The 7,804-nt window shown below is 43.5% G+C and overlaps 1 pseudogene across 1 annotated transcript; it reads left to right on the plus strand.

Moving 5' to 3' along the window:
• The first annotated feature begins 6,053 nt into the window (after positions 1-6,053).
• Positions 6,054-7,218, plus strand: LOC308241961 (keratin, type I cytoskeletal 18-like; annotated as a pseudogene). The gene has a single exon. The product of its transcript is annotated as a keratin, type I cytoskeletal 18-like (transcript).
• The last annotated feature ends 586 nt before the right edge of the window (positions 7,219-7,804 follow it).

Below are 7,804 nucleotides of genomic sequence, written 5' to 3' on the forward strand. Positions count from 1 at the left end.
ATAATTCCCTTGAATTAATACAGAATTCTCAAAACATCAAAAAATCCATCTTGCCTTTGAAACAGAAGTGGGGAGCAGATCTTCTATGTAAGCTTGAGTTTATAAGAGCTTACAGTAATTCCCTTTCTATCCCTCCTTAAACCACATAATAAAGAAAGAGAGGGAACACCCCAGCCAAAAAGCAGAGGTAGATCCTCACTTGGACCCCACTACCAAAATAGAGATATCTGCTTTCAAGTAAGTAATAACTATTACTCATAACCAATATGAGCAGCAAACTTACCTTGTGCCAGGCACTGCACTACAAGCCTTATATAAATTACTTCATTTAATTCTCAAAACAATTCTATAGCCCCAGCTGGTTTGGCTCAATGGATAGAGCTTCGGCCTGCAGACTGAAAGGTCCCAGGTTCGATTCCAGTCAAGAGCACATGTCTGGGTTTTGGGCTCAATCCCCAGTGTGGGGCATGCAGGAGGCAGCTGATCAATGATTCCCTCTCATCATTGATGTTTCTATCTCTCCTCTCCCTTCCTCTCTGAAATCAGTAAAAATATATATTTTTTAAAAACCAATTCTAGACCTAACTGGTTTGGCTCAGTGGATAGTGCGTCGGCCTGCGAACTGAAGGGTCCCAGGTTCGATTCCAGTCAAGGGCATGTACCTTGGTTGCGGGCACATCCCCAGTGGGGGGTGTGCGAGAGGCAGCTGTTCGATGTTTCTCTCTCATCGATGTTTCTGACTCTCTATCCCTCTCCCTTTCTTTCTGTAAAAAATCAATAAAATATATTTTTTAAAAAAATAAAAACCAATTCTATAAACACTCCATGATTTGAGATTAAGAAAGTTTTTAGAGGGTTAGAGAGAATTGCTAAATCCACAGGCTAGAAAAGACTGGCACTAGAATTCAGCTTGTGCTGTCATACCCCAGAGCCTTGTGCTCTTGCTGAATCAGCCACAGCATCTTTATGAACCTTATGTAAGCCCTTTAAGCATCTTCAAGTCATCATTTCAGAGTTAGAATTTTGTGCCCCTTTTCTATCCTAAATCTACTTATCTTTTAGTTCATGTATCAATTTACTTCCTTCAACATTGAAGGAAGCCCAACAAGGTCAGAAGCCTTCTAGAATTGAACCGATAATCAGAATCAGGAAGTAATAATTATGTTTTTCAGAAGTAATAAGACAAAAGTTGGAAGAGTGGGAAAGAAGGAAGTTTCTTTTTCAAAGTAGCTATTTTTTAAATATAGATTTTATTCATTTCAGAGAAGAAGGGAGAGGGAGAGAGAGATAGAAACATCAATGATGAGAAGAAATCATTGATCAGCTGCCTCCTGCATGTCCCACACTGGGTATCGAACCCACAACAAAGGCATATGCCCTGACCGGGAATTTAACTGTGACTTCCTGGTTCATAGGTCAATGCTTAACCACTGAGCTATGCCAGCTGGGCTCAAAGTAGCTATTTGACGTGTCAATTGAAAATGGATATATCAATTGTGGTATATTCTCAAATGTGATCTCTATAGCAGCTAAAATAAATTACATCTAATGGATCAACATGAAAAAAATATGAAAAAACAAGTTTGAATGAAGAAATCAAGCTAGACTATGCTGTGTACTTAATATCACTCATTTTCTTTTTAAATCCATAAAATCATATTATGCATAGATATGGATACACACATGTAAACAAAATGCATAAAACATTGTTGGGAAGGAACGAAATGAATCTCAAGCATAGTTACTTCTGGGGGACTTTAGGAGTTATGAGCTGGGGAGAAGTAGAGGACTTCAACTACACCTTGTAATGTTGGATTTATTTTAAAATATCTGAAGCAAGTTGGCCAAATGTTTACACATTTGTTCATTGTAGGCACCAGTTATATTAGTTTCTATAGATTCCTCAATGTTTGAAATAGATGAGCATTTCAACTGCACAACTTAGGTGGGAAAAGTTGTGAGAAATAGGTAATAAGTATTGTGAAGTATGAAATGTATTTATACATAATTTACACTCTCTTTCTGAGGAAAATGAAAGAAGGCTGTGGGAAAGAGATGGACCAATCACTGAGAAATGCAAGGAATATGGAGCAGTCTGGTGGCTGTTCTGAGCAGACCTGTTGAGGAGGAGGAGATGTCAACGTGATGGTTAGATAGGCCTGGGAAGAGAGAGGGAGAGGAGAGGATCATGTACTGAGGGTGGGGGAGCTACAGGTAAATAAAATGTTTGGGACCTGAGCTATCACTGGCTGAAATGCAGAGCCTTATCTGGGCTGGAACTGAGCCTCAGATACATCCAAGTTAGGGACAATGAGGAGCCCTGCCAGCCTTCATCCCTCCCACAGACACAGAATCTCAGCATATACTGCATTCCTTGATACTGCAGGTCCTCCTGGGAAAATAACTGAATCCTGACCCCCACCTAGGTTTCATACATACACAACTCTGTCTGATTAATTGGGGGAACCTCAAATAAAATGAGATATATGAGAGACAACAGAAAATTTACCAAAGGGAGCAAGGTATCTGGTGCAGTAATTCAGACAAAGGACCTGAGGGTTGCAGGGCAGTGAATGTTAGCAGCTGAGAGCAGAACCCAAGGGCACCTAGGCATCCCAGCAGCTTGGCTGAGCCCTGTGCCTAGGAATTAACAGCTATCACACAACTTGGAAATTCTGGGGCGCAGACCTTCCCACCATTTCCAAAACTAAGAAAAGAAACATTCTGGTTTTTTTATCCTCAAAAACATTGACCAAAATATTAGCAGGGATCTCAAATGACAAGGCACTGGTGGCAGCAAAGTCCCGGCTTACCAGGCTCAAGGCACCTGCAAGATCAGAGCTCCAACTAAAGTTCCAGGTCGAAGTCCTGGCTGCGGCAGAAGCGATGCAGTTCGACTAAGAAGAAAGCACAGTATGTCTAACTTACTGTGCTTGCAGGCTAACCAAGCCTGTTCTAGAACCCTTATTGCAAAAAAGCACTCCTTTTCTCATTTTGCAAAAGTGCCAGCAGCTGAGGTGCCTGAGAAGAGCACCACAGCGGTGGCAGCGCTGTGGCATGCTGGCACAGATGCTGCAGCAGCACCAGGCCTGTGGCTGAGATCTGCAGCTAGACTGCGGTAGCAACAGCACAGCTCCAGTCCTGGCAGCCTAGGTAACCAGTCTTGGAAGCCCCCGTTGTGAACTCTAGCCTGGTCTCTGCGTGGGTAAATTAAAAGCATCTTGTGGGGGAATTTCCACAACTGCATGGAGAAAGGGAACTCTACAAGAACCATCATGGGTAGGTGGGGTGCAGAGCAACTGAGATGTTTTGGGGCTCCCAGGAGGGAAGGGAAAAGGCTATGTCCAAGTCACCATAACTTGCTGCTGTGAAAGACAGCATGATTATGAAATATTTGTGCTTCAGAGGAAACATAATAAAATAAAACACAGTTGAATTAGATGGTTCTTCCCAGTGTTTTTGCATCCTTCTGAGATATGGATTTTTTATTAAGAAAAGAAAGAATGGGGAAGAAGGACTGGAGGGAGGAAGAATCTGCAAATGATCATATATATCCACTTATGAATATGACATAATGACAATCTCTTCAATTATAAACAAAGAGAAACCTAATCCTGGAGCCTGTTTTCAATGGAACTTTGTGTAATAAGTAAAATTTTAGTCTGAAGCCTGATGGTATAAGAGAAGTGACAGAGCGCCTCCAGCAGGTGAAAAGAGGAGCTGAGCAACAGGTGAAAATAGGAGCTGAGCAACAGGGACCGCAGAGTCAGCCTCAAATCTAAGAATGCCCCCCACTCATTCCTGAACACTTAGAATTTCGTCACACAAGCAATCCTCAACTTATTAAGCATTTGATTATATGAAGAACAAATAATGTGAATGAGAAAGGCAGGAGGAATAGAAACATCTGAGATAATTCAAATGAGATGTTGAGATTTGTCAGCAACATATATGGCCACTTGGAAAGGGAAGCTAGTCATCCTCATACACGTGCCCAATGTTGAGAAGCATTTTAGACGACTGGTTTGTTGAAAGTGCAGGTGCCCTTACTTACCCAGCACTTTGCCCATCTCAGGAACCATGCTGTCTTCCCTGAGTTCCCCTCTGGCTTAAGAGGTCCCATCAGTTGACTTCTGAGAGTGCAGCAAAGGGAAAGAGCACACTGACCCCAGAGGGCCCAGCTCAGACTCCTGAAGAGGGCACATGGGACACACCTAGGCTGTCTCTACCTTCCTGAGTCTGCGCAGGTGTAAACACACAAGCGTCACAGCAAAGGATCACATGGGGACTGGGAGAGACACATGCATGCTGCACTCTGCTGTCACGGCAACAACTACCTTCGATTCCTGGCAACAGATTCCTTCTGGACCTGCTGTCAGAGAAACTAAGGCATTAGCCAGACTTCTGCCACTGGGGAGGTCACTACCCCTTCCAGCAGGCTGACCAATATGTTAATCCCCCAGAGAGGGCTGTTGCTGGCAGCATATAATATAGGCAAAAGAACTGCTCATCAGCATTTCTAGGTTGTTTGGGACAGAGCCCCATAGTCCTCACACTTCATATCTTCTTATTGATTAAAATGAAGACTTTTCCCACAGGGAAGTCTGTCTCCAGATAGTAACATAAGATGACTTGTTGGCAGCCTTGCACTGTGGAAAATGATCCATAAACAAATCATTGTATTTCCTGTTGGTGAAATTCAAATCTCATCATCAAAGGACTTGAGGGTTGGATGATGCTTGGAGATCATTCTGACTACAGAATTTTTAATGAGATAGCATACCTGAAGTTCAAAGCACAAAAGGACATGCCCCTTCTGTAGCCATAGGTGCCCTTACACATTGCAAATATGCCCCATGTTTCCCCTGCCTCAACCAAATAAGAGGCTTGCAATAGGAATGCCTCCCAATTGTAAGACCCCAAACATCTCCTCCCCTCCCTAGGAGGTATCTCACAAGCAATGATTACATTACTCCCAGCTACCGAATAATAAACACCATTTTCCTGCTTTCCTGGCTTCCTAAAGTGACTGCCAAGTCCTCTGAGACTCTCTCCTTGGCTATAGAAGCATCCTGAAGCTGTCAAAGAACAAACAGTATGGCACCATTCCACCAAAGTAGGAAATAACTTTTAATGCCTTCAGTCTTAATTCTTAAGAGCTAAATGAAGAATGCCTCGACCCAAACCCAGGCTGCCTCTATTCCTTTAGAATGAGTTATTGCTCAGTGGGTTTCTCAGGCTGCTATGTAGGTAGACTCCTGGAGGCCTTGCAAATTTAGGGAAGCCTGATACCTGAATCCCCCAAAATGGCTACATGTGGGATAAACACAGGTAAGATGCAAGCTGAGATCCTCCTACTTTATTTACAAGCATGGACATCATTCTCTCAAGGAAAATGACTTTTCCCCACAATGGAAGACAAAACTATTATTAAATGAGGGAGAAGACCTTAAAGTGGGGAAGAGCAAAGATTCTGCCAAGGTCCATATTTATATACCCTAGAGTGTGCTGAGGACAACCAGAGTCAGAAAGCTCTTAGCTGAGAAAATTCTTCTCTTAGATGACCTCTATACTAAGAACCAAGGCTTTTGTATTGTCAGGCACATAGAATCAAGGAGATGTCTGACCTTGTCTCTATTAATCACAATGTCCTCAACTGTGAATATCAAGGGATGTTAACTTTTGAGAATCTGATGAGCTATAGAACTTCTTCCCAGGAAAATAGACATAAGACTTCTATATAAACTTTTGAGTATAATTTGGGGAGAAGAAGGTTCTAAACCTCCTAAAATCCAGGCTAAGGACCCCTGAACTGGATGATTTCTTCCAACTCTAAACTGAGTTTATGGAAGCTCTGGTTAAATTTGATAGATTTTTCTTTGCTTCCTCCTAAAAAAAACTCACAAGAAAAATGACAAAAATAATAGGAGCATATAACTTGAGTCACGGACCTGGCACTCATTACTGGTCAAACCTGAGTCCTGGCCTCTCGCCTTCCTCTCTGCTTCAGCACCTGCTCCAGCTTCTCTACAAACTACCAGAACCTGGGCTCCATGCCTGGTGACCAGGCCCAGCCAGCCAGCAGCGCAGGCAGTGTTTATGCAGGGGATTGGGCTCTCAGATTTCCATGTCTCAGTCCACCAGAGTACAGGGCAGCTGAGGGTCCTGGGCCTGGCTGTGGGAATGGCAGGGGGGAATATGAAAGCATAAGGGGCATCCAGAGTGAGAAAGAGATTATGCAATGCCTAGATGACAGCCTGGCCTCCTATCTGGAGAGAGTGAGAAGCCTGGAGGCTGATAATCAGAGACTGGAGAGCAAAATCCTGGAACACCTGGAAAAGAAGGGACCCCGGTCAGAGACTGGGGGCATTATTTCAAGACCATCGAGGAACTAAGGTCTTTGCAAGTTCTGTGCACAGTGCTTGCATCATTCTGCAGTTTGACAATGCCCAAATTGCTGCTGATGACTTCAGAGTCAAGTATGAGACGTAGCTGGCCATGTGCCAGTCTGTGGAGAGTGACATCAATGGGCTCTGAAAGGTCACTGATGATACCAATGTCACTCAGCTGCAGCTGGAGACAGAGATTGAGGCGATCGTGGGGGAGCTACTCTTCATGAAGAAGAACCATGAGGAGGAAGTAAATGGTCTACAAAACCAGACTGTCAACTCTGGGTGACCATGGAGTTGAATGCCCCAAATCTCAGGACCTCAGCAAGATCATGGTGCACATCCAGGTCCAATATGACCAGCTGGCTTGGAAGAACCGAGAAAAGCTAGACAAGTATTGGTCCCAGCAGATTAAGGAGAGCACCACAGTGGTCACCTCGCAGACCTCTAACATGATACAGAGCTGAGATCTATGATCCAGTCCTTGGAGACTGAACTAGACTCTGAAAAATCTGAAGGCAAGTTTGGAGAACAGCCTGAGGGAAGTGGAGACATGCTATGCCATACAGATGGAAAAATTCAACGGGATCCTGCTGCACCTGGAGTTAGCTGGCCCAGACCCAGGCAGAGGGTCTGCTGAACATCAAGGTCCAGCTGGAGGCAGAGTTCGCCACCTACCTCTGCCTGCTGGAAAAAGGGAGGACTTTTCTCTGGATGATGCCCTGGACAACAGCAACTCCATGCAATCTATGCAAAAGAACACCCTCACAGGATTGTGGGTGACAAAGTGCTAACTGAGGTCAACGACACCAAAGTTCTGAGACATTAAGGCAGCAGAAGTGGGGCACCCCTTGATAGGCAAGAGGCCAATAAAAAGTTCAGAGACCATTGAAAAAAATAATAGAAGATAAAGAAATGTTAACAAAATAACTAAAGGTAGACAATGGATGGACAAGTGCAACTGATTTAGCTGAGCAGACATTAAAGCAGCTGCACAGAAAGCATTCCATTCTCTACCCAGAGCACTGCAAAATTGAAGGCACTAGTACATAGGAAAGTAAAAGGGAGAAGTGACATCTATCAAATTTAATCCCTTACACAGGCTCTGCCAAAGTCCAGTATTTACTTTTGTATTATTTTTCTTTAAGGGGAAGCCCTAAATTTTAAGCTTAATGCCCCATTAATCTTGTATTTGTCTCTCAGTGTGGCTGAAGCAGAAACATTAGTTGAAAGTCTTTATTAGAAAGTTAGATCTCAAGATACCCTTCCTCAACATATATAACCAGGAACTCCTTGGCTGAAGAAGGCTTTACTCGCCTAAGACATTAAAACAGCTGTGCCTCAGCTATAGGCAGGGATGAGGGTCCATATTGAAAGCAAGAGGATTAAATGAAAACATGCACATTGAATTATGA

This window comes from Plecotus auritus (genome assembly GCF_963455305.1).
Source record: "Plecotus auritus genome assembly, chromosome: 1".
Taxonomy (NCBI): domain Eukaryota; kingdom Metazoa; phylum Chordata; class Mammalia; order Chiroptera; family Vespertilionidae; genus Plecotus; species Plecotus auritus.